Consider the following 27,420-nt stretch of genomic DNA (forward strand, 5'->3'; position numbering starts at 1 on the left):
TGTTCTCTTACATCATCATTATAGGAGGTGCTATTTACACAGTCCCACACATTGATCCTAACAAAACCTAGGGGGAGAATTTTTCCTATGGCGGGTGGGTGGGGGGCAGGCGCGGAGCCGATCAGCTGCATGCCGCCATTTTATGCGGGCAGGCAAATTAGGGCCCGCCCAGCGTAATGCGTGGCCAGTAGCTCTCAGCGCTACCTGTGCGGGCAGGGGGAGGAGGGAGAATCGGGGCCTGCGCTGTTTCATGCATGTGCGCGAAAGAGCTCCGTGCCTCAGGGAGATTGAATGGGTTACAAAACTCTTTAATAGATAAAGTTAAATGTTATTTAAACATGCCCCCTCATATGACAGTGTCACACGAGCTGGGACATGTTTGTGAAGTTAGGAAAATGTATTTATTTATTTTATGAAAGCTTCAGGAAACCTCATCCCGCCCGTGGGCAAGGTTGGATGGGCAGTGTTATTAACAAATTTAATTACTTTTTTAAAGGCCATAATAGGCTGCTGACAGTTCGGTGGGTACGCAGCCACCTCTGGTGTGCACCTGCTGAACAAAATATCGAAATGACACGCAATGATGTCGGGGCCCACGCCCGATGTCATCGCATGTCATTTTAAGCATCGGTGTATCAGGCCGACCTCCACACGCCAACGGCAAAATTCCGCCCTAATACTACAATATCTTCCATTACACTCTGGTAACGCCCTTCACAGTCACAGTTACATCCCTGATAAATCCCAATATATCCTCCACTGCATCCCTGGTAATGTCCATTATATTCTCCACTACACCTTCGGTGATGCCTTTTGTATTCTCCGTGAAAAGCCTTGTTATGTACAATTTACCCACTAGCCCCTCTACAATTTTGCTAATATCTATTTTAAATACCCTCAGAACTATTGTACTGCACACCTAATTTTGGAAGATAGGGACTATGAAAACACAAAATAGAATTTTAACTTTCAATTCATTGTCTTGAAATTTAAGATTGCACATTACAAATTACAATGCATTCTGTAAATCTTTTATCTTTTCTTGCCATGTACACAATGTAAAAGCAGAAAATAAACTCTATAATGTTAATGTGCCATAAGCACATTTTGGAGGTGCTATATGCCATTATGGCTATTGCCTTATCTGAAAAGCTTAGCAAATGAATTTCCATTCTTTTGACGCAAATATAGCTGAAATGCCTTATCATCTGTTGGCAAGCAGCTTACCAAATCAGAGCATAAACATGAAGAAGCTATCTATGAGTCATACAGAATATCAGCTATGTGTACTGAGACCTTATGATGTGGACTGTATGATTTGTTTTGCCTGCAACCCCTTTATGATTTATGTGATTTAATCCAAGGAAGGCCACAAAAATATGGATTAATGGAACATTCTGATTGACAGGAAGTGGCAAGTGGTTATATGCTCAAACATTCAGCATAAAGTTCAAGAAAACTGTGAGCAGTATATCAAGGTTTGTTGTTGAAACTAAGTATAGGAGGAACAGAGAGTTGTGTTGACAGGGGGAGGAAGTTACTGTTGTGAAAATCTGGTTCATAATTCATTTTTAGATAATAATTTTCAGTTTCAGGAATATAACTTTTAGGTTGGCTGTTAAAGTTTTAAATGTAATATAAGTGAACATCTGATTGAGAAACTAGTAATAACTCTGGCGTCAATGCAATTCAAACAAGCTTGGAGTTAATTACAGTTAAATTTAACTTATGTTAAAGTTAAATGTCTAAGTTTTCAGGCTGCTTTTTTGTCTCATTCTCTCTTTCTTGATTGCTGGTTTCTGTGTTTTATCTCTACTGTGTGGCCACAGTCAGAAGAGTTTCTTTAATCCTGGTTCTTATTCAATTTACTCCTTCCTGTGCCCAGTCATAGCTCATGTGAGCAATTCTAGCCTCACTCAGTCATGTTCTGCTTATGAATTGTTGTTCTGCATCCTCTTATCTCAAGGCTGCTACATCCTGTTGCCATTTACAGAGGCCCTTGCATCTTGCCTTTTTAGCTCACACAAGCACTTTACACAAGCAGTGTTCAGGGATTTTGGGCTGGAGTTTTGTAGAGTTGGACTGAGTCTGGATGCCTTTGAAAAGGCCAATTCAGGGAGTTGCCCCCCATTTCTGGCAATATCTGATGGCACAGGATAGGGGTGCGGGTAGCAAGCTCAAACCCTGCATTCCTGACTTGGCCAGTCCCATTGCAGGGGTAGGCAACTCATAGCCCCCTGCAATTTTTGTGCAGTTCAGCCAGCTTCTCCAGGACGCATGGTTCATGGCCCCTCAGAGGGGTCGTGAACCATATACTGGATTCAGGAATCTTTTGAAAGGTAAGTTTAAAAGCTCTTACCCATTATCCCTCATATCCCCGTGCTCCCCCATCCCGTCCTCCATGCCCGCACACCCCCTTGATCTTTCTATGCCGCTTCCTGCCCCTGGTCAAAATGAGGTCATCTTGTGAAACATATTTCTGGCCATCTGTTTCTGTTGATACAGTTGCTAGATGGCCTCATTATGAAAATTTGGCTGAGTTCTAAGACTCACTAATGGATCAGCTCAGCAAGGTTCTGCTTGCACAGGCTGAAGTGGAGCTTTGATTGATTGACATCTTTGAGTTTATAATAATTTATTCTTTCTTTGAAAGGAAATTTCCTGACTTGGGCTTCCCGCCTCATTTGTGAAAATGTAGCCTTGTAGCTCTTAACTGCAGTAAATGATTAAAACTTGACATTATTTCTCAGAATCTTTCTACCTTGGCATCAATTTATATTATGCCCTATTTCTACATTTGCCTGCTTCATTATACTACAAAAAGGGTCTTAATAGGGTTCAGTGTTAATAATCTTATACCTATGTGCAATAATTACACAGGATGGAATTTTATAACCCCCAATGAATGAGCTGGCAGGCTGAAGGGGTGGGACATAAAATTAGGGGGGTGTTATGGCAAGGGAGCCTTACCTACCACCGATCCATCTCCACTAGAATTTTACCAGCACTGGCGGAGGTGGTAGGCAGCCTGCCCACTCTTGTGCCAATTGATGCCCACCCACTCCCTATTTGGCATCATCCACAAATTGAGAAATTGTGTTTCTGATTTCAAAGTTCAAATCATTAATGTAAATTATGAACAGCGGTAGTCCTAGCACTGATCCTTCTGGAGTACCACTTCTCACCTTCTGCCATTCTGAATAACTACCCTAACTCCCACTTTCAGCTTTCTGTCATGAAGCCAGCGAGCAATCCATTCTGCTACTTGTCTCCTGATGCTACATGCTATGACCTAATTCATTAGTCTATTATGGAAAACCAGATCGAAGGCCTTTTGAAAATCCAGATAAATTACTTTTACTGTGTTACCATTGTTTACTCTCTCTGTTACCTCCTCAAAAATATTAATAAAGTTGGGCAAGCAAGATTTTCTCTCTTGAAATCCCTTCTGGCAATTCAGTATTATATGTCTCATTTGTAGATGTTCTTCTCTTCCCTCCTTCCGTAGGGATTCCATTCTTTCTCCTTGCACAAATGTTAAGCTGACTGGCTTATAATTCCCTGGACGTGTTCTGGCTCCCTTCTGAATTATTGGAATTGCATTAGTTCTGGCACTACACCTTTTTCTAATTAATTATTTAATATGTGTAGTAATGACCCTGCTACCTCTTCTCTAGATTTTTTCCAAATACACGGATACAAGCCATCTGGGCCAGAAGTCCTTATCCTCTTTGAGGCTTTTTAGTTCATTCAATATATTCCATTTTTAAAATTTTAAATTCAATTATTTCATTGCCCATCTCATCATTCAATGTCATGTCTACCTGTCCTATCTTCCTGGGAAATACCGAAGCGGAGTATAAGTGGGTTTTTGAAGCTGGAGGGCCAATACCTCAGAAGAGGCAGCAGGATGCTTTTGCAGCTAATTATCAGAGAGGGCACCCTAAGATGAAGGTGCATCTTTCCAACTATTTCAAAGCTAAAATAAAAGTTGCCCTGAGCAGTTGGGTTTCCAATGTAGAGGGAAAACCTCCACTGGGCCACTGTTGCTGGGCCATCACTGTGGAGGACAGCCTCTAAGCCTGTCTGGTGAGCTGACCCGCCCAGTCTCTCGAAGGGAGGCTGCCTCCATTGTTTCTTGGTGCCTTGTGAATAGGCCATGAGCTAGCTAAATTGACTACCCACAACTTGCAGGCCTCCTCCGCCCTCAATTATTCCTGCTGGAAAATTACTAGATGGTGGGTAGGTGCTGGAAAATTGTCATGCTGGCCGGCAGTACAGGTTCACAGACCCGCCCACCTCGATGCCTGCCCCCTTCGGGGCCTAAAAATTTAACCTTAAAAATCTACCACCAGGCAAATTAATCATTTTTGAAAGCTTATACAGGTGCAGGTACCTGGTCTTTTTCTACATACAGAAATTACACAGGAGCACAATTATCAAAGTTGATGACACATATGAGTTTACATTCTGTAAGCAAACGGAGGAATAAGAGAAGTAGTACAGAAAATAAAGAAAATTCAACAGCTTTACCCTTAGCTGTCTGATCCAGCCATGACAGATTGGTACAAGTATTTCTCAGTTCACTCAAGGCCACCTGCATGAATTGTCAACATATGTCAAATTTGCCTTTGAAAGAGAAAAATTGGTCCATCAGGTCTACTACTATAAACTTTATGATCTGTATTTTGTTCAGCAGCCTCAGAGGAGCTTGTGGTGATGGAGCAGGCAGCTAACACAGTGGCAAAGGGATTATTGCTACAGGCTATTTTTTAAAAATCATCTGGGCTCTCTCTTTTTGCCCGGAGATTGCAAACTTGTTTCTCTCAGCAAGTTTGATGCTTGCACTTCAGTGCAATCTTCACGAATGGGAAAATGCTTCTGGCGTCAACATATTTTTTTTACCAAAGTGGTTGGGATGTATTGTGGGACAGATATTTAGTGAGCTATTCCCCTGCTGCAGGTCCTATTGAGGTATCAGGATGTGTATGGATTAGTATCTGAGGAAATAAACTGAATTACAAGCTGATATTTTAAAATTATACATAATTATTGCTATTATATAACTATAGCAACAGGCATAAACATACATATATAGTGTAATGTCAAAAGTGAATAGCATGCTTGAAAATTTAGTTTTGGTATAGAGTCAATTGTATGTTAATATGAGTGGTTAATGGATAGTGTTTTTTTAAAAATTCATTCACAGAATGTGGCCTTCTTTGGCTGGGTCAGCATTTATTGCCCATCCCTAGTTGCCCTTGAGAAGGTGGTAGTGAGCTGCCTTCTTGAACCGCAGCAGTCCATGTGATGTAGGTACACCCACAGTGCTGTTAGGAAGGGAGTTCCAGGATTTTGACCCAGCGACAGTGAAGGAACGGCAACATATTTCCAAGCCATGATGGTGAGTGACTTGAAGGGGAACATCTAGGTGGTGGTGTCCCCAGCTATCTGCTGCCCTTGTTCTTCTACATGGTAGTGGTTGTAGGTTTGGAAGCTTGACTAAGATGCCTTGGTGAATTCCTGCAGTGCAATCTGCACATAGCACACAATACTCTACTGTGAGTCGGTGGTGGAGGGAGTGAATGTTTGTGGATCTGGTGCCAATCAAGCAGGCTGCCTTGTCCTAAATGGTGTCAAGCTTCTTGAGTGTTGCTAGAGCTGTACTCATCCAAGCAAATGGGGAGTATTCAATCACATTCCTGACTTGTGCCTTGTAGATGGTGGACAGGATTTGGGGAGTCAGGAGATGAGTTACTCGTCGCACGATTCCAAGCCTCTGACCTGTTCTTGTAGCCACAGTATTTATATGGCTAGTCCAGTTCAGTTTCTGGTCAATGGTGATCCCCATAATGTTGAAAGTGGGGGATTCAGTGATGGTAGTGCCATTGCACATCAAGGGACAATGGTTAGATTCTCTCTTGTTGGAAATGGTCATTGCCTGGCACTTGTGTGGTGTGAATGTTACTTGCCAGCTGTCAGCCTAAGCCTGGATATTGTCCAGGTCTTGCTGCATTTGGATATGGACTGCTTCAATATCTGAGGATTTGCGAATGGTGCTGAACATTGTGCAATCATCAGCGAACATCCCCACTTCTGACCTTATGATGGAAGGAAGGTCATTAATGAAGCGGCTGAAGATGGTTGGGCCTAGGACACTACCCTGAAGAACTCCTGCAGTGATGTCCTGGAGCTGAGATGGCTGATCTCCAACAACCACAACCATCTTCCTTTGTGCTAGGTGTGACTCCAGCCAGTGGAGAGTTTTCCCCCTGATTCCCATTGACTCCAGTTTTGCTAGGGCTCCTTTATGCCACACTCGGTCAAATGCTGCCTTGATGACAAGGGCAGTCACTCTCACTTCTGGAGTTCAGCTCTTTTGTTCATGTTTGAGCTAAGGCTGTAATGAGGTCAGGAGCTGAGTGGCCCTGACGGAACCCAAACTGGGTGTCAGTGAACAGGTTATTGCTAAGCAAGTGCCACTTGATAGTACTGTTGATGAACCCTTCCATTACTTTACTGATAATCGAGAGTAGACCAATGGGGCGGTAATTGGCCGGGTTGGGTTTGTCCTGCTTTTTGTGTACAGGACATACCTGGGCAATTTCCACATAGCCGGCTAGATGCCAGTGTTATAGCTGCACTGGAACAGCTTGGGTAGGGGCATGGCAAGTTCTGGAGCACGGGTGTTCAGTACTATTGCCGGAATATTGTCAGGTTCCATGGCCTTTGTAGCATCCAGTGCCTTCAGCCGTTTCTTGATATCACGTGGAGTGAATCAAATTGGCTGAAGACTGGCTTCTGTGATGCTGGGGACCTCCGGAGGAGGCCGAGATAGATCATCCACTTGGCATTCTGGCTGAAGATTGTATCAAATGCTCCAGACTTATCTTGATCATCTTGATCATTGAGGATGGGGATATTTGTGGAACCTCCTCCTCCAATGAGTTTTTAGTTGTCCACCATCATTCACGACTGGATGTGGCAGGACTGCAGAGCTTAGATCTGATCCGTTGGTTGTGGAATCCCTTAGCTCTGTCTGTCACTTGCTGCTTATGCTGTTTGGCATGCAAGTAGTCCTATGTTACAGCTTCACCAGGTTGAAGCCTAATTTTTAGGTATGCCTGCTGCTGCTCCTGGCATGCCCTCCTGCACTCTTCATTGAACCAGGATTAATTCCCTGGCTTGGTGGTAATGCTAGAGTGGGAGATATTCACATGGATGCACTCTATGATGTCTTCTACAAATGTTATCTTAAAGAGGCCCCTAGAGTGTAGGGCCATTAGGGTGGAGACGGATACTCTCCAAAGAACTTATTTCTGTTGGGTCTCTTGTCTTGTCAGCGCTTTTATTGGGGCATAGAGCCTCCAGCTCTGATAGCCACCCAGCCTTCCATTGGGAGATTACCTCTCAAATACTGGCAGGCCCCACACACCGATGGCAAGACAATCCCATCCCCATTGGAAAATGGCCACTACTTGTGCTTCAAGCGGCATAATTGGCTACTCACTTCATTGGAGCAGATTGCCAACTTTCTTTCTTGCCCACCCCAGGAAAGTTTCCCCAGAGGCAAAAATCCTGAAACGGATCCCTCTATTTTCCCAGTTACCTCACCTCCAACTCCCATCTCCACAGGGCCAGGTAAATTCAGCCCATTGACCCCCATAGCTACCTTGACACCCCACATCCTGTAAGGAGCCTATTCCACTCTCCCAGTTTCTCTGCCTTTGCCACATCTGTTCTAACAATGCAATTTTCCAATGGCTCTGATAACAGAGACATGTCCTTTACCATTTCCTGCATTTCATTTCTCATTCTTCCTCTTCCTCCCAGATCCAGAGTTTCCCCCTGCCCCCAGCTTCCAGCCCACCAGCCTCTACATTCAATGTATCATCCTCCCCCATTTCCACCATATCCAGCATGATGCCACCGCCAAACACATCTTCTCTTCCCCTTTAAGCATTCCGAAGGGACCATTCCCTCCATGACACCCTGACCCAGTCTTGAATCACACCCAGCATCTGCTCCACCTCCCCAAGGACCTTCCCTTGCAAATGTGGGAGATACTACAGCTGCCCTTTGACCTCTTCAGCTGTGGCTCAGTTGGTAGCATCCTTGTTCCTACAGCACACGACTCTAGGTTCAGATCCCACTTCAGGCCCGCAGCACAAATGTGTAGCTGTCTTGTAGGAAATATAGCAGCCAACTTGCACACTGCAAACTCCCACAAAAAGCAATATAATAATGACCAGGTAACATGTTTTTGTGATGTTGATTGAGGGACAATATTGGCCAGAGCATCAGGGATAACTGCTCTGCTCTTCTTCAAAGTGGTGCCATGGGATCTTTTACATTCGCCAAGCAGGCAGATAGGGCCTCAGTTTAACAACTCATCTGAAAGACAGCATTTCCAAATGTTAGCTTAAAGTAAAACCATTGGCGGCTTGATTTTTGTTCTTAAGCCCTAGCATAGGCCTTGAAACCAGAGTCTTGTGACTCAGAGGTGAGAGTGCTGAGCTACAGCTGCAATGTTATTTGAATCAAAGTATTTTTTTAAAAGTCTAATGTATTTGATGGCACGTTTCCATTTTCAGTCCTTAGCCAGTTTATGCTCTGAAGCAAAATCACATAAAATGCTATAATTCATTACTATAAATGGCAAAATTAATAATTTCATCTGGTTCTACAAGCATATAATTTCATCCATAGGCTATCATTTCAGGAAATAAAATTTGAATGAGAATGCTGATAGTTTTACTTTGAGCTAACATTTAAAAAGAGAGATCATGATAAGGAACTTATAGTCAGTCTTACCCAGGGACTACAGCATGTGTATGAACATAGCATCTAAGTGTCTGGAAAATGAAGAATCCAATGGGAGATGCTAGGAAATCCTGGGATATCTATCAAAAGATAGATGGCCTTGAGTCATAAACTTAGTAAGTGCCTTAAAGGACCATCATTATGTTGCCTAGAGCCTGGAACGTTTGGCAAAGCAAACCCAAGATACAGTGATTACTGATGAGGGTGATGAAACCTCAGGAGCATGCAGTCTAAAGTCTCCTTTATGCCAGGGTAAAGGGTGAATGAGTGTAGAATATTTACAGCAGGGAGGGGAACATCCAGAATTCATGGTCTCAGTTGGAAAATAATGACTTAGTGAAGAGGTCCCACAGATAGTGTTTCTGGAGCTAGTGAGGATGTTAAAGGGCAGGATCTCAAATGTCACACTCTCTGGATTACTCACAGTGCTATGTGCTAGTGAGCATGGGAGAAGTAAGATAAGACTAAAGAAATAGTACAGGAGGGTGAGCTTCTGATTCCTGGGGCATTGCTTTGGGCAGTAGCAACCTGTACAAGAGGGGTTGATTGCACCTCAAAGGGGCTGGGACCAGCAAGGTTAACTAATGCTGTGGTGAAGAGTTAAACTCATTTGTAGGGAGAGACACACTAGTATCAAGCATTAGGCACTCAGAGGAGTGGGAGAGACAAGCAGCAATGAAGAGAACTTCAGAAATCAGAGGGATTAAATGAGAGGGAATGTGAGGCAGCTGATATCGGTTTACAGCAGCGGTTTCGCTGTCTCATCAAGGAAGGAATGTGTGGGGAGGATTGTTGAGAGTGGCTCAAAGGTCACCATATAGAGCCACAGTTACCAGTGTTGGTGGTGTGTGCCAGGTGTGTTCAGCTTTGTTTTTTCCCTTATTCAAAAGAGGGGAGTTTTAATAAAAAATATAAGTGCCAGATACTTGAACTCAAATACCTGTTTTGTTAAAAGCATTATTAAAACAGTCTTTACATGCCATATGTTCATATTATGAGCATTATACAGCATTATAATTTAGGCGGACGGAGTGTTTTGTGGTTACCAACCAATTTGAAAAGGAGACCTTCAACCAAACTTGTTTGGAAACCATTGGTTTTGTGTGCATGTATGCACACATCTGGAGAGTGATAAGTATGGTTGGTGAACTATAGGCACAAGTAGCCACATGGTGTTATTATACAGTGCCAATAATAGAGACCTCGATAAGGGGGGCACTTCATATTCCTGGCTACAATGTATTCAGAAAAGATAGAGAAGGAGAGAAAGGAGGGAAGGTGTATGGCAGTATTGGTCAAAGCTACTGTGACAGCACTGGAAAGGAATGATGTACTTGAGATGTCAAATACGGATTTCATTTGGTTAGAAACGAGGAGCTATTATGTTGCTGAGTGTATACTATAAGTTGTCAAATAGTTGGAAGGAAATAGAAGAGCAAACTTTCCCTGCAAATTGCTGAAAGATCATAGAATCATAAAATGATTTTAGCACAGAGGAGGGCATTTGGCCCGATGTGTCTGTGCTGGCTCTCTGCAAGACCAACTCCGCCTCCTTTTCCATACATTTTCTCTTCAGATAATTATCCTATTTTCTTCTGAAAGCCACAATGGACTCTGCCTCCACCACACTCTCAGGCAGTGCATTCGGGATCCTAATCACTTGGCGTGTTAGAAAGTTTATCCTCATGTCACCATTGCATTTTTCTCAATCATCCTAAATCGGTGTCATCTGGTTCTCGATCCTTCCGCCAATGGAAACAGTTTTATCCAAATCCACTCTGGACAGACTCCCCCCTCTATCACACCTCTATGAAATCTCCTCTCACCCTTCTCTTCTTCAAGGAGAATAGCCCCAACTTCTTCAATCTATTCACATAACTGAAGTTCTTCATCCCTGAAACAGTTTTCTTGAATCTTTTCTGTGCCCTCTCTCATGCTTTCATATCCTTCCTAAAGTGTAGTGCACAGAACTGGACACTATACTCTAGCTGGGACTGAACCAGTGTTTTATACAGGTTTATCATAACTTCCTTGCTTTTGTACTCTGCCCCTGTTCACAGAGCCCAGGATCCGTGTGCTTTATTATCTGTTCTCTTTCAAGATGTCCTGCCATCTTCAATGATTAATGCATATATATCCCCAGGTCCGTTTGCCCCAGCAAAACTCTTTAAAATTGTATTCTTTATTTTCTATGCCTCTCCTCATTCTTCCTACCAAACAAAATAACTTCATACTTCTCTGCCTACGGCATAGGGCCAATCTGCTGTTGAAATGGTGGTGGGAAGAGATCCTTAAGTGGCCCTTGAGGGAGCGCAGTCTTTGAATTTGCCTGCTGCTGAGAGAATGGTACGGCATTGAGAATGTGTTGGGAACACTACCTTCCGACCCACAACTGCACTCACCACACCCACCACCACCCCCCCTCAACCCCACCCCACCCTCTACCATCCCTCCCAATTCTCAGGCATTGCCTAGTTCCCAACCCACCATTAAATTCCACCCTATCTAACTGATGCAGAGGAGGAGGCCCTGGAGAGAACAACAAAGAGGATGACATAGTCTAATTTGTTTGTGAGTGAGTTGGTTGCACAAGGAGTTAGAAGAATATATGCCATGGAGAAAGAATTCACCCTCATAAAACTTCAAGCAAAGCTTGCAGTACAGTTCATCACAAATCACAAAAAGTCAGCATACAGGTACAGCAAGTGATTAAGAAGGCAAATGGAATATTGGCCTTTATTACAATGGGAATGGAGTACAAAAGTAGGGACTTCTTGGGCTTTGGTGAGACCACACCTAGAACACTGTGTGCAGTTTTGATCACCTTATTTAAGGAGGGACATACTTTGACTGGAGGCAGTTCAGAGAAGATTCATCAGGCTGATGACTGGGATGAAGGAGTTTTCTTACCTGTACAGGGAGGAAAGGTTGAGCAGGTTATTGGGTCTCTACTCACTGGAGTTTAGAAGAATGAAATATACAAGATTCTGAGGGGGCTTAGCAGGGTAGATGTTAAGAGGATGTATCCCCTTGTGAGAGGGCACCATTTCAAAATAAGAGGTTTCCCAATTAAGACTGATGAGGAGGAATTTCTTCTCTCAGAGGGTTGATAGTTTTTGGAATTCTCTCCCCCAGTGCGCAGTGGAGGCTGGGTAATTGAATAAACTCAAGACTGAGTTCGACAGTTGCTTGATTGACAATGGAGTCAAGGGCTATGTGGGCAGGCAGGAAAATGGAGTTAGGGTCACATCAGATCAGCCATGATCTTATCTACTGGCAGAGGGGGCTTGAGGGACAGAATGACCTCCTTCTGCTCCTATTTCTTATGTTCTTATGTTCATGCAGGCCATGACCAAAGCAATGTAGACAATGGATGTTAACTTGTCTTAAACCAAATGACAGATGCTTATCTGTGGCATTACAATGCAGAGTGGCCATTAATAGAGTAGTAGCAGTGACATGGTATTGTCCTAAGAGAGTGATGATGGTGAAAGGGGACATTGAAGTGGGAGCTCCCTCAAAGCATTTTCAATTCACACATGTGGCCACCAATCACCCACTCTCTTCACCCTCCAGTCAGAAACTAACTTGCTGCCTTGCTTGCTGATGATTGAGTCTTCATCCTGTACAGGGGCAGATGGTGCAGTCAATGGTGGGGCCCTCAGGGTCCAGGGCATAGGCCAAGAGCAGCTCAGTAGTCAGAGCAGGGATCTAGGCAGCTTCCCTGCACCTTTGCTGAAATTACACTGAATGAGCCAAGTAGAAGCAGTGGGAGTGTAAGTTCAAGAAATTGTAATTCACCAGGGGTATGCACATGGATGTTTGACAAAATGTTATATTGCTACATTCCATTTTTTAATAATGCAACATAAAATTTATTGACTAACACCACTTTAACATCTTGTCCAATATTGCACCCAGACTGCTGAATCTTCTGTTCTCTTGTTTCATGATGAATGTCAACATATGCCAGGACCCATTTGTCAGATGTACAATGTGTGTGATGAATGTTTGAAAGGCTGTTCTCCTTAGAGAAGATTAAGAGGTGATTTGATTGAGGGTTAGAATGTGCAGGGTTATGGGGAGAAGGCGGGGGAATGGCACTAGGTGAATTGCTCATTCAAAGAGCCGGTGCAGACCCAATAGGCCGAATGGCCTCTTTCTGGCTGTAACAATTCTGTAATTCTGTGTTCAAAATCATGAGGGAGCTGGACAGAGTAGACAGAGAGAAACTGCTCCCATTGGTGGAAGGATCAAGAACCAAAGGATATGACTTAAGGTGTTTGGCATAAAAAACAACAATGACATAATGAAAAACTTTTTCATGCAGTGAGTGTTTAGGATCTGGACTTCACACTGCTGGGGGCAGCTTCAATTGAGACCTTCAAAAGAGGATTGGATGATTATCTGAAGAGAAGAATGTTTGCAGGGCTCTGGAGAAAGGCTGGTAGCGTGACTTGGCCTTTCAGAGGACCGGCCTGGACACAATCAGCTGAATGTCCTCCTTCAGCACTGTAACAATTCTGAACCCTGTGGGGAGAATTTTCTCCCCGTTGAGGGTGCTGACCGCGTGCGGGCGTGGGCAGGCGCGCAGCCGATTGCCGCCTGTGATCGGCTGCGCGCCGCCATTTTACGTGGGCGGGCCAATTAAGGCCCGCCCAGTGTGACGCTCACCCGAAAGCACTGAGCACTCCCTATGTGGGCAGGGGGAGGAGGCTGAGTCGGGGCCTGCGCTCTTTCGTGCATGTGCGCAAAAGAGCGCAGAAATCTCCCTGAGGCACAGAGCTGCCTCAGGGAGATTGGTTTAATTGTTATTATTTGAAATTCAGAAAAAACAAATATTCTGACATATCCCTTCATGTGACAGTGTCACATGAGCTGGGACATGTCACAGATTTTTAATTAAAATTTTCATTTGATTTACAAAGCCTTCATGAAACTTCATTCCGCCCGTTAATGAGGTATCATGATAAATGTGAAGGCTGCCTGGGATCTTCGCCTGCCCGCCAACCTTAAGGTTGGATGGGCAGCTCTGTTAATTCTTTTAATTGGTAGTTAAATGGCCTTAATAGGTCTTTGACAGTTTGGCGGGCGAGCACCAGAGTGAGCTGCGTGCCCGCCAAACTGCAAATCTGAACGATGTGTGGTGACGTCGGGCTGCATGCCTGATGTAACCGTGTGTCATTTTACGCATCGGTGAACGGGGCCCGCCCCGCTTGCCGACCAGGAGATTCAGGTAGGCTGCTTGTACAAGATAGTCTCCGCCGATGCTGCCAGACCTGCTGAGTTTTTCCAGGTAATTCTGTTTTTGTTTTGGATGTCTGCCACCACCTGACATGACAATTCAGCCTGCAGAAGCACCAGCCTTCTGACATTTTTTCTGCCTTCATCTGCTCCTCACTTGAAGTTGTAAAACTTACACGTAAATAACTGAGCACCATTTGCCTCACTGTTATTATGACAGCAGAATTTGGCCCATTAACCCATTTAAACAAATGTGTTAAAGCCTGAGCTAAGAGAACTGGAAAGGAATGTCGGATGAATGCAAACTTCTGCCATTAATATCAACGTTCAAATTATTTTTATTCATTTTGCAATAGCAATATTTATGTAAATGTGAAATTTTAAATTCAGCAGAATTGGAAGCTTGATTTCTAGGACAAGTATTTTGTGACTAAGTTTACAATTCTAGTCCCAGACAAGGTGGTCTAGTAATCCTGACACCATGCATATTATTTATCAAATCTATTCTGCAGACAGAAACAGATGGAAATGCAGATAACAGCAATGACTTTTCAAATATTGTCGATGCACAGCGGGACCAGTTGGTGTGCTTGCCATACTTGGCATTGCTGCCATCGATGTCTCAGTGAGCAGAGTTAATGTTGTTGGCAAAACTGAAAGCACAATTTCTAGCCTTTTCAAAAATGACAAGCATTTGATATCTGATTTCCTTTAAGTCTGTCATATTATATTTAACATATTGTTACATATTTTCTTTCAATTTTCTTTAATATACATTCAAGGAATTTAGGGATTGCTGGCAAGACCATTAGATGCTTGTCAGAAGTTGGCAGTGAACCTTCTTCTTGAACCACTGCTGCCAGTGTTGTGAATGTGCTCCCACAGTGCTGTTAGATAGGGTTTCCCAGAACTTACTGTCAATGCAGGAAAGGCGATATATGTCCATGTTAAGATGCTGTGTGACTTGGAGGGAAGCTGGAGGTGATAGTGTTCTTATGCACCTGCTGCCTTTGTTGTTCAATGTGGAGGAGATCACAAGTTTGGGAGGCACTGCAGTGACTTGGTGCAGTGCATCCTGTAGATTAGTACAGGCTGCAGCCACAGTACACAATGATGAAGTGAATGGATGTTTAAATCAGCGGATTAGGTGCTGATCAATTGGATTGCTTTGTTGTGTTGAGCTTTGTGAGTGCTTTTACAGTTTGTACCCAGCCAGGCAAGGGGATAGTATTTTATCCCATTCATGATTTGTGCCTTGCAGGTAATGAGGAGGCTTTGGTGAGTCAGAGGAAGAGTCACTTGCATGCTCTGGTGGCTATATCATTTATAAGGCTGGCATAGTTGAGCTTCTGATTAATGGTGACCTCCAGTGTGTTGATGGGGGTGATGGGGAGGGACGGGGGTATTCAGCATTGGTAATGCCATTGAATGTCAAAGGGAGGCAGTTAGGCTCTCTTTTATTGCAATCGGTCATTGCCTGGCACTTGTGTTGTGCAAATGTTATTTCCACTATTATCCAGGTCTTGCTGCTTGTGGACATTGACTGAGGTCTTGTGAAACAGTCTTGTTTCCTTTGATATAACAGGCTGTTCCTGCCTCTCACCTGAAATACTGTATGTAAATGGAAGTTTGTTTTTATATACTGTTATGATCCTTGGCCAAAACCTGGGATGTTGGGGGGGGAGATCTGGTCAGGGACCAATAACATCTTGTTTAAAGTAGATAAAGGTTGAGATTCATGACACCTGCTTTTGGAATAAAGCCACAAGATTCCACAGGTTTTGAACAAACAAAAACAAACGTTACTATAGAAGCTCAGAACGATAAAACAATTTACAAATCTGTCTTACACTCTAATATTCAAGGCAAGTATGAGGAATGTGTGAATTAACAGCCGAACTGTGGTCGGACACACCACATCGCAGAGAAAATGACACATGCAACCAAAAATAGATTCCATGGGTTTGTCAACAAATCACCCAGATGTTAGTCCCACTGTGAGTCAACCAATCTCACTGAAACTTTGTCTTTCTCTCGAGTATTTCCAATCTCCACCTTAGAAGATCCTGCCTTAGAATTCTCTCCAAAGGTCGCCCCACTCGGACGGCTTTAACCATAGCCCACCTCAAAGGGTTTCAATCTTGCCTTCCAAAATTCTTTCTCCCTGGATCCCTGCATACATTAGCTCACGTGCTCACAAGGCACGGGAATAACCGATGAATGGTAGGGCCCTGGGAAGTACCGAGTATCAGAGGGACCTTGGTGTGCATGTCCACTGGTCCCTTAATGTAATGGGACAGGTAGATAAGGTGGTTAAGAAGGCATATGGGATACTTGCCTTTATTAGCCGAGGCATAGAATATAAGAGCAGGGAAGTTATGCTGGAACTGCTTAAAGCGCTGGTTAGGCCACAGCTAGAGTATTGCGTGCAGTTCTGGAATCCGCATTATAGGAAGGATGTGATTGCACTAGACAGAGTGCAGAGGAGATTTACCAGGATGTTACCTGGGCTGGAGAGTTTTATGAGGAGTTATGAGGAGAGATTGGATAAACTGGGGTTATTTTCCCTGGAGCAGAGGAGATTGAGAGGGGGACATGATTTAGGTGTATAAAATTATGAGAGGCATAGATAGGGTAGAGAGGAAGGAACTTTTCCCCTTGGTGGAGGGATCAATAACCAGGGGGCATAGATTTAAGGTAAGGGGCTGGAGATTTAAAGGGGATGTGAGGAAGAATTTTTTCACCTGGAGGGTGGTGGGAATCTGGAACTCACTGCCTGAAAGGGTGGTAGAGGCAGAAACCGTCATAACATTTAAGAAGTATTTGGATGTGCATTTGCGATGCTATGGCACACAAGGCTATGGGCCTAGTGCTGGAAAATGGGATTAGAATAGTTAGGTACTTGTTTGACCGGCACAGACTCGATGGGCCAAAGGGCCTTTTTCTGTGCTGTAGACCTTGATGACTCTATGCACAGTTTCAGACCTATGGCCATGCCCAGCAGAACACCACTGCTCCAAAGGAGTACCTTTTCCCCAATGGCTCTCTTGACTTAAAATTTGCTCCCCGCAGCTCTTTCTTTAAGTTGGAGTCTGTTCACTGATCTTGACCTGTCAAAACACTCCCAGAGTGTCCTACCCTTGTTATTAGGCAGGAACCAATGTAACAAGCATTGGAACCTTCTGTACCTTAAATCTTACAATCTCCACAGACTGCTAATTTAGCACCCAGGGGCACAATGAATTGAATTCATAACAACACGCAAATCTAAAAGCTTGAATTTTAGAAACTCCGTCCAATTTTCCAGTTATGTGCTAGGTTTTCAACCAATTCTGGTTGAGAGCATCCTTTTGGTAATGAATAAAACATGACATAATTTTAGTTTCATTTTGGATTTGTGTGAATTTATGAGATAGAGGAATTATGTGAAACTGATGCTACTCCAGCTGTTCCTTGAAATTCTGTAAAAAAGATGTTGAAACCCAGTTATGCATGACAGATCTTCGAGTTGTCAATCCGTTTCTCTCTGAGTCACCTGTCCTATTCTCTTTTCAACTTCCCGAATAGAAAAATAGCCATTATACACTATTTATGACTAAAGGTACTTAAAGCATTGTTAAGTCTTTAACCTTGGTGGAATAAATAATTTTTATTTTGAGGAGGTAATAAAGGGTAGTTCATTTCAAATAATTAGGTGTGTTGAGTTTTTAAAATCTCTATTGAATATTGGTGCCAGCAGGTTACATTAACATTTAACATCTACATATAGCTTGACATAGGTTGACAATGTTAACCTCCTGTTGAGACATCCAGTCAAAGAGCTGTAGGGGAAAATGACAAAACTTTCAGGATGAGATATAATAATCTCTTTGTTGATACAAGAAGATGAATAGATTTAGAGATGATAAAGCTGGAAATATATTAAAGGGCAGGTGAGTATATCTGCTGTAGGTGTTGCTCCATTGGTATTTATGTAGAATTCCAGAATTTACCTTTTTTTAATCAAAAGGAAGTAAATAGGCATATAGGTGATTGGCTATCTATACCTGATGAGAGAATGTTCTGAGGTAACATTGTCTATGGCTAATGAAGTTAGGTGAGGTCTAATTCCAATGGATTAATCAGCAAAGGCCCACTCTTGCTGGGAACCCACCAAAAGTAGTTTATGGAAAGCACAGGCTGTCCAAGCTGAAGTTTTAGGATTTAACAAAAAAAGTAACTTAACGTTCAATGAGTAGATGACATACAACTAAACAGCTAATACCATCTGGTGTTGATGGTTATGGATGGTTAATGTAGTGACAGCTGTAAATAAAAATTCCACACATATCACTTTGTATTGATTTCAGATTGAGGTATAACACTTGATTCTCCAAGCAACCCTTCCCCCCCACAATAACCCCCTGTCAGTACCTTTCCACCATTTTGATTGATTTGAGCATATACCATTTGCAACTTGACAACTGCTGAAAAAAGAGATGTTGTTGAAGCTTTACATCTTTCACTCATCAGGACAGAGTCGCAAGAACACCAAATCTCAAAGGGAACAACAATTTATACTGCATGAGAAGAGAGTGCAGATTGGTTGGAAAGTGGACTCTGATTGGCAGAGGCATTGCCATGGAGAATGTGCCAGGGAACAGCTAACTGCCAAGCTTTGGTTCAAATTCAAACCAGGCAGATCAGCTCTGATTGGACAAGGCATTGCTATGGGAAATGAATGCTGCATGATATTAACACCACTTAAAAGGAGGAAGATTTTCATTGGTGGCAAAATGCTTACATTCTCCACCCCCTTCACCCCCACCCCAGCCCCCAACCGTTACTGCTCCTAATCTGTCTGATGTCTTCAGAATTCAAAAAAACAATGGTGGGATAAAAGGAAAGAAGCCAAAGTCAGAAGACAGGTGGTAACAAAAGAAGATAAGGAACAGGAGCAGGTTGCAGACATCAGGGCATACCAAAGAGAATATTGAATGTACTGCATGAAGGGATTTTCTGATTTTATTTTGTATCCCTTTCATTTCTCTTACAAGAAATTGGTTCTTTTCTGCTCACCATCTTCCCCTGGTACTCCAGCTGACATTGGCAATGCTTATGTGGTAAATCCCAGGCATGAATACAAAAGTTCTGTACCACTGGGCCATCTGAACTTGTCATTTTTTTCTGCTGTCTCCCTCCTTGCTGCGATTTAGAAGCACCAAAAAACATTCAAAACACATCAAGCTGGTTTAAACATACACCAGGAGCAATGTGAAATCTTACTTTTATAGTTTCAATTGTGCTTTTATTTAAATTGCAAAGCCCTACAATCTGTTATGATGAAATTATGAAGCATGTTGCATGCTCCAAGGGCTCTTAGATGTTGCTCGGTACCACATGATGGTAACACTAATTAAAAAGGGGCAATTTTTCATTGGTGGGGAAAAGCTGACACCCTGCACCCCCAAATCTCACATTATTGTTCCTGCTCTGTCTAATGTCATTTTCAATATTGGGGGTTGTTGGGACTTGTAGATCCCAGTTGCACACTTGTTAAGGGATGACTGAGTTGGTGCAATAGATAGAATTGATCAGCAGACACTTCTTAGGTGGAAAACATTCTGTTTATTTACAAGGTGCTCGGCAGCTAATCGTGTGTGCTTTCACACCAAACCCTATCTCCGTACTTCTGATCACTAACTATAGACTACTGACTTCAGAGGTAGCCTGCACTACTCTTCTATTGGTTATACAAGATCATGTGATCTTCATTTATAACACTCTTATTAAAGGTGTACTACACATTTAGATAAAACCAAAATTACTACAGCGGTGTTTTGGGTAAGGAGCTCAGAAAATGGGAATTGGTCACCTGAAAATCATGTTACCAATGGTGGGATAAAGGGAAGGAGGGTGACAGGAGGGCAAAGTCAGAAGACAGATGATTGTAGAAGAGGATAAAGGACTGGAACAGGATTTATTTATCCTTTCACGGGATGTAGTTATCGCTAGCCTCGTCAGCCCAACCCTAATTGCCGTTGAGAAGGTGATGGCCAGCCACCTCTTGAACTGCTGCAGTCCATGTAGTATGGGTACAGTACACTCACAATACTGTTTGGAGGGGAACTTGCAGGTTTGGGTGTTCCCATGCATCCACTGCCCTTGACCTTCTAAGTGGTAGAGGTCATGGGTTTGGAAGATGCTTCAAGGGAGCCTTGGTGAGTTGCTGCAGTGCATCTTGTAGGTAGTATACACTGCTGCCACTGTGCGTTAATAGTGGAGGGAGTGAATGTTGAAGGTGGTGGATAGGGTGCCAATCAAATCGGCCGCTTTGTCCTGGATGGTGTCAAGCTTATTGAATGTTGTTGGAGTTGCATTTATCCAGGCAAGTGGAAAGTATTCCTTCACACTCCTGACTTGTGCCTTGTAGATGGTGGACAGGCTTTGGGGAGTCAGAAGGTGAGGTACTCTCTGCAGAATTCCCAGCCTCTGACCTGTTCTTGTAGCCAAAGTATTTATATGGCTGTAAAAACAAAAAACTACTGTGGATGCTGGAAATCCAAAACAAAAACAGAATTACCTGGAAAAACTCAGCAGGTCTGGCAGCACGGTGCAGCTTCTCCACCGATGCTGCCAGACCTGCTGAGTTTTTCCAGGTAATTCTGTTTTTATTTATATGGCTGGTCCAGTTATGTTTTGGTCAATGGTTACGCCCAAGATGTTGATGGTGGGGGATTCAGTGGTGGCAATGGCATTGAATGCCAAGGGGCGATGGTTAGACTCTGTCTTGTTGGAAATGGTCAATCCCTGTGCTATTTATTCTATTTATGTGACAGATACCCACTAAACCCTTCAAAAAAAGTTTCAGGGGTTGCCCGTTCCAGTAAGTAAATTGTTAAAAAGCATGATCTTAATTACTGCCAAACAATCTCTTTGGCACTGAAAACAAAAATTTACAACATTTTATCTCACTCCTTCAGAATTTTATAATTGTTGGAGATTTAAAAATAAACAGACTTAAATAGTTCTTAAATTTTTTTTTTCCATCTCTTGTATCCATCTCTCTTAATCTCAACCTTCCTCCCTTTTTTACAGTTTACATTCTGAATATGACTTGGCATTGAAGTAACTATTCTGACACCTCATGGTTCAGAATGTGTTTGTCTGGATACCAATAAAGATGAGTTACATAGGTTAGGGTAGTGTTTCAGATGCTGTGGATTTTTAATTCCACTGTAGGGCTAATGGGCCTGGCAGGCTCTTTGCCCAGAGGTTAATCTAATTGACAGATTGGGCTTCCATTCAGGCCGGGAACACTCTGTGGCAGGCTGCAGAAAAAGATAGGTCACATGCATGACCATAGCAGGGTCCAATTTCTGGAGGTGAGCTTTGGTCCCTAATCTCAAGGGGCTCCAATCCCAGGGAGTCCAATCCCTGACCCCAGGGGTTGCAAGGTGGCTGGGGGATGGGATTCCAATCCCGGAGGATGGCGGGACCAATCCCTGATACCGGCCGTTTGTATGGGATGGCTGCCTGATATGGGGAAGCTTGGGCAGGCTGGGGGTAAGAACTGCTGCATCACCTACACCGCAAGCAAGGCTGTGAGGACAATCACTACCTCCCTGAAGATGCTTTTGCTTTACTTCAGCTGCTGCACTCCCTGGGGTCACAGAAACCCCAACCATTCACTGTAAAATCTGTAAATTAGAGGCTGTCAGCTTCGTTAAAATATTTAAATTGCCAATCCGTCTCCTGGAAGCAGGTTGGCTGTTTGGTCCTTGCCTCACCTCTGTAAAACCTTTAAATGGGTGGGCTGGAGGTGATTTTGAAGTCAGCATTCAGGTTTATAGAATTTTCATTCTCCCCATTCCCAACCTGTCTGCTTTTGTTGCTAAAATTCCTCTCAATGATTCTTAGAAAGGATTCTTTTACTGGATTGGTAGTAGATGTACAGTTACTTGCCCTATTTGCTCAGATCCAGATCTCCACGTAGAGAATACTGTTACCAAAATCCTTTCTCATTGCAGCAAGTTCCAGTGCAAAACCCCACAGAAAATCCGTAGATAAGTTTAAGTGCAATGAACACTCAGGGTAGTGTCCTCAGCCCAACCATCTTCAGCTGCTTCATCAATAACCTTCCTTCCATAATAAGGTCAGGAATAGGAATGTTCACTGATGATTGCACGATGTTCTATACTATTCGCAACTCCTCAGATACTGAAGTTGTCCGTGTTCATACGCAGGAAGACCTGGACGACATTCAGGCTTGGGCTGATAAGTGGCAAGTAACATTTATGCCACAGAAGTGCCAGGCAATGACCATCGCCAACCAGAGAGAACCTAACCATCTCCCCTTGACATTCAATGGTATTAACCATTGATGAATCCCCCACTATCAACGTTCTGGGGTTACGATTAACCAGAAACTGAACTGGACCAGCCAAATAAATACAGTGGCTGCAAGACCAGGTCAGAGGCTGGGAATTCTGCGGAGAGTAACTCACCTGCTGACTCCCCAAAGCCTGTCCACCAACTACAAGGCACAAGTCAGGAGTGTGATGGAATACTCCCCACTGGCCTGGAAGAGTTCAGCTCACACAACACTTAAGAAGTTTGAAATCATCCAGGACAAAGCAGCCTGCTTGATCGGCACCACATCCACAAATGTCCGCTCCCTCCAACACCGATGCTCAGTAGCAGCAGTGTGTACCATCTACAAGATGCACTGCAGGAACTCACCAAGGTTCCTTTGACAACACCTCCCAAACCCATGACCTCTACAATTTAGAAGGACAAGGGCAGCAGACACATGGGAACACCCCCACCTGCAAGCTCCCCTCCAAGCCACTCACCATCCTGACTTGGAACTATATTGCCGTTCCTTCACTGTCGCTGGGTCAAGATCTTTGAACTCTCTCCCTAACACCACTATGGGTGTACCTACAGCACATGTGGCAGTTCTATACAGTTCTACTTGAGAATCAGATGTCAGAAGTTGGAAATGTTTTCAATTCAGGGACAGAAAAAGCCCAAGTTGTGATTCCCATTGGCCATTTTTCTTCCTCTATAATTTAAATGACCATATCTTGACATTGAAAATAGATTTCTTACTCAGTTAATTCACCTTATTCAGTCCAGATTAAAATTAAGTCAGTGGGACATGGAATTGGTCCACATCACCAGCGGGAAACGGGCTCATAGCAAATCGTCAGATGAATTTACACAGTGCCTGATCTTCTTTACACTGAAGTTCATAAAACAATAGTTCAGACTCTTTTTGGTGACCCATTTCCTCATCTCTCTGTCACTTTTACTTAATTTGAAATTAACATTCTGGAAATATTTTCCAAATCATTTGAAAGTAAAAACTGACATGGTGAAACATTGCCTACTGATTCACTACAAGGTGATTTTGCATTGCAGACATAGACCAGCTTCTCCCCCAGTGACTTTATTGACTTTGCATTTAGCATTTTTAATATTTTACACCACTCAGATTGAAAGTGAGGCTTTGGTGTTCTGTATGGATGCTGTAACAGTGTTTGACCATATTGATTCGGCATAATTTTCTTGTCCTCAGAGATTTCTGTTCAGTGATAAATTCATTGACTTGTTTAAAACTCTTCAGTAGTCCTCAGTTGAGGCCCACAAAAAGAATTTGACTCTTCTCTTTTTCATTTTGTATTAAAGAAAAAATGAGAGTCTCATGTTCCCCTCAACTATTTATCTCTGATGCTGAAATGCGGGGTCATTGCAATTATATATGACCCAGATATAGTGGTGTTGATAACCAAGAGCGCACAATGTCCCTTTGCACAGCGACCTCTCCCAGTATATTATCAACGATTGATCACACTCAGTAATGTGCTGAGAGAGATTGAAATGCTCAGTATGTGCTTTGACTATATGATTAACTGAGATGAGAGCAAAGCAAAACTGGCCTTACCATTCTGGACAAGCAGCCAAATTTAAGTCACCAGCTAACCATATATTGAACTAATGTATAGTTTAAATGATTGGGTATCCTATGTGGGGCAACAGTCAACCCTCTTCTCAAAGCAAGTGGATGCAATGAATAAGGATCTCCTGTATATCTTTTTGACTGTGAACATTACTTCCATGAATGTGAATATCTATTTCTAAACATTCCAGCTCTACATATTTCCTCATAATCCTCATTAATTATTCTGAAACCTCAGCACAATTATAGATTTGCCCAATAGGAATTGGTTTCCCTTACTTTAATGCCTGACCAATGAAGGGAGGTTCAGCAACCTAAAACTGCAATTTACCACGTTAGAGTCTGTAGTCAGAGGGTTCGACTAGAAAGGATCCGTCAACACATCATTTCTTTTTTGCTGCTGGTAACAAACAGAATCACTTTTTTACAGTGACTGACAAAACCAATTATTATCACATGGTACTGGATTTTTCAGAGTTTTTATGAATGTTCTGGGCATCATATTCTGCAATTCTGGCCATTTTATAGCAAAAAATTCCAAACTGGGCTTTTGACTATAAATGTTTTCATCATGTGCATTTTAATTCTCAAATTTAATTCATGCAATCAGTGTGGGAGAAGATTTGTAAAAATCTACTATTATTTACAAGTAACTGAAGGGTTCTCAAAATTCCCACATTTTTCATATCATCAACAAGGATATGACTTTTGGAATTTTACCTGAAACCAGACAACGAGAGGAGACAGAATACGCATTCTTCCCTTTAAAACAATCAACCCAGAGAATGACTCCATCTCACACGAAACAAAAGCCCATCAAAATCTTGCATAAATAATCACTACTAACTCCTAAGACAGGAAGACAACAATCAATGCAATTATGCGAACCCATCTAAACGCCACATATGCAATAGCTTTCAGTTCAAGACTAGTACGAGGGCAGGAAGACAATGATAAACACCATGCGAGCCCATTAAAAACAATGAGGCTACAATCACCTGAAGAAGCCCAAATCAGACAAAGAACTAACCGTGATTTGGTTTCAGATAAGAAATTTGAAAAAAACAGTATAACTGGGCCAGCAGTTAGAAGGGTGAGCAGCTTTGAAAGCTCACACAGAAAGGTGAACAGTTTTGAAAGGTGACACAGGGCAGTGAGCAGTTGGGAGTGGTTGAAGCCGAGTTTAAGTAGGGAGCTGAGCCAAGCGGAGGAAGGAGATCTGGAGGTTTGCAGGCCCGCAGGCAACATCACGGCGAGGGGCACGGAGTGGCAGGCTCAACCAAAGACAACAAGGCCGCAACTGTAGCCCTCCACGAAGATCGACCACCCACAACCCCGCCCTCCACCCAACTGAAGAACCTTCCCAGATTCCACAGTCCAGGACCACGTGGGGATGGAGGCCCCAGAGGACACAAAGAGCGTACCCCAAAACTGCAACCGGCTTACCTGGCTGGATTTTGAACTGTCAAGGAACCCTGGTTGGTGAGCATGATCTCTGACCTCTCCTAGTTCAATTTAGTTAGGTTTTGGGGGTGGGACAAGGGTAAGGGGATTAGTAGCGTGATTTTCCCTCGTTATGCCGTGTGTTCCCCATTCTTAACTAAGTGTACTTTGTAGGTCTGTATAATCTCAGTGTAATCCTAATGTAATAAGTTCATTTGTGACTTCAATTTTTGTTTCTTGCACCAAAACCAGTTGTCTGCTGCACTTTGTCACAACCCCCAAATAAGTCCAAGGTCTAGAACCCAGGGAGTGGGAGAAATTCGGACCGCTCAGAAGTCAGAGGTGAAGCTGACACACACCACCACCCCCTACAGTAACTCCTCCCTCACTCCCTTAATATCCCAGAGTCCATTATGAGTCAATAAATGGATAAGTTTGAATTTGGCACAAACATTTTGGCTCCAAAAGTGCAACACAAAGTTGGAGCTAAGTCTATCAGAAAGATTAAATAGTGCTCCTATGTTACTCCTTTATAAACAAAATTGTTCTTGGGTGTGGGTGATGCTGGCAAGGCCAGATTTATTGCCCATCCTTAGTGCCCTAAGAAAGTGGTGAACGGCTATCATGAACTGATTCTCTCCTGGTCCTGAAAGTGCTCTCACAATGATATTATGTAGAAAATTCCAGAATTTTGGCCCAGCAACAATGAAGGAACAGTAATATATGTCCAAACTCAAACAAAGAACTTAGGAGGAATTTCCTTATATTATGAGTGGTGAGAACATAGAGTGGTTGAAACAGATAGCGTTAACTGATTGAAGGGGAGACATAATGAGTATTGTCGCTGGACTAGTAATCCAGAGATTCAGGGTAATGCCCTGGGGTCCTGAATTCGAATCCTGCCATGGCAGATGGTGGAATTTGAATTCAATAAAAATCAGGAATTAAAAGTCCAATGGTGACAATGAAACCATTGTCGATTGTTATAAAAACTCAACTGGTTCACTAATGCCCTTTAGGGAAAGAAATCTATCGCCCTTACTTGGTCTGGCCTACATGTGACTCCAGACCCAGAGCAATGTGGTTGACTCTTAAATGCCCTCTGAAATGGCCTAGCAAACCATTCAGTTGTAACAAATTGCTACAAAGACACAAAAAAGGAATGAAACTGGACAGACCACGAGGCATCGACTGAAGACACTGGAAACGACAACGGCAATCTCAGCCCTGTTGACCTGCATAGCCCTCCTTACTAACATCAGGGGGCTAGCGCCAAAATTGGGAGAGCTGACTCACAGACTAGTCAAGCAACAGCCTGATATAGTCATCCTCACGGAATCATGGTTTACAGATAATGTCCTAGACTCCACCATCACCATCCCTGGGTATGTCCTATCCCACCGGCAGGAAAGACCCAGCAGAGGTGGTAGCACAGTGGTATACAGTCAGGAGGGAGATGCCCTGGGAGTCCTCAACATCGACTCCAGGACCCATGACGTCTCATGGCATCAGGTCAAACATGGGCAAGGAAACCTCCTGCTGATTACCACGCACCACCCTCCCTCAGCTGATGAATCAATGCTCCTCCATGTTGAACATCACCTGGGGAAAGTACTGAGGGCAGCAAGGGTGCAGAATGTTCTCTGGATGGGGGACTTCAATGTCACTCACCAAGAGTTGCTTGGTAGCACCACTACTGACCGAGCTGGCCACGTCCTAAATGACATAGCTGCTAGACTGGGTCTGCGGCAAATGGTGAGGGAACCAACAAGAGGGAAAAACATACTTGACCTCATCCTCACCGACCTGCCTGTCGCAGATGCATCTGTCCATGACAGTATCAGTAGGAGTGACCACCGCACAGTCATTATGGAGACTAAGTCCCGCCTTCACATTGAGGATACCCTCCATCATGTTGTGTAGCACTACCACTGTGTTAAATGGGATAGATTTCGAATAGATCTGGC

This window comes from Cetorhinus maximus, chromosome 4, assembly GCF_964194155.1.
Source record: "Cetorhinus maximus chromosome 4, sCetMax3.hap1.1, whole genome shotgun sequence".
NCBI classification, from domain to species: Eukaryota; Metazoa; Chordata; class Chondrichthyes; order Lamniformes; family Cetorhinidae; genus Cetorhinus; species Cetorhinus maximus.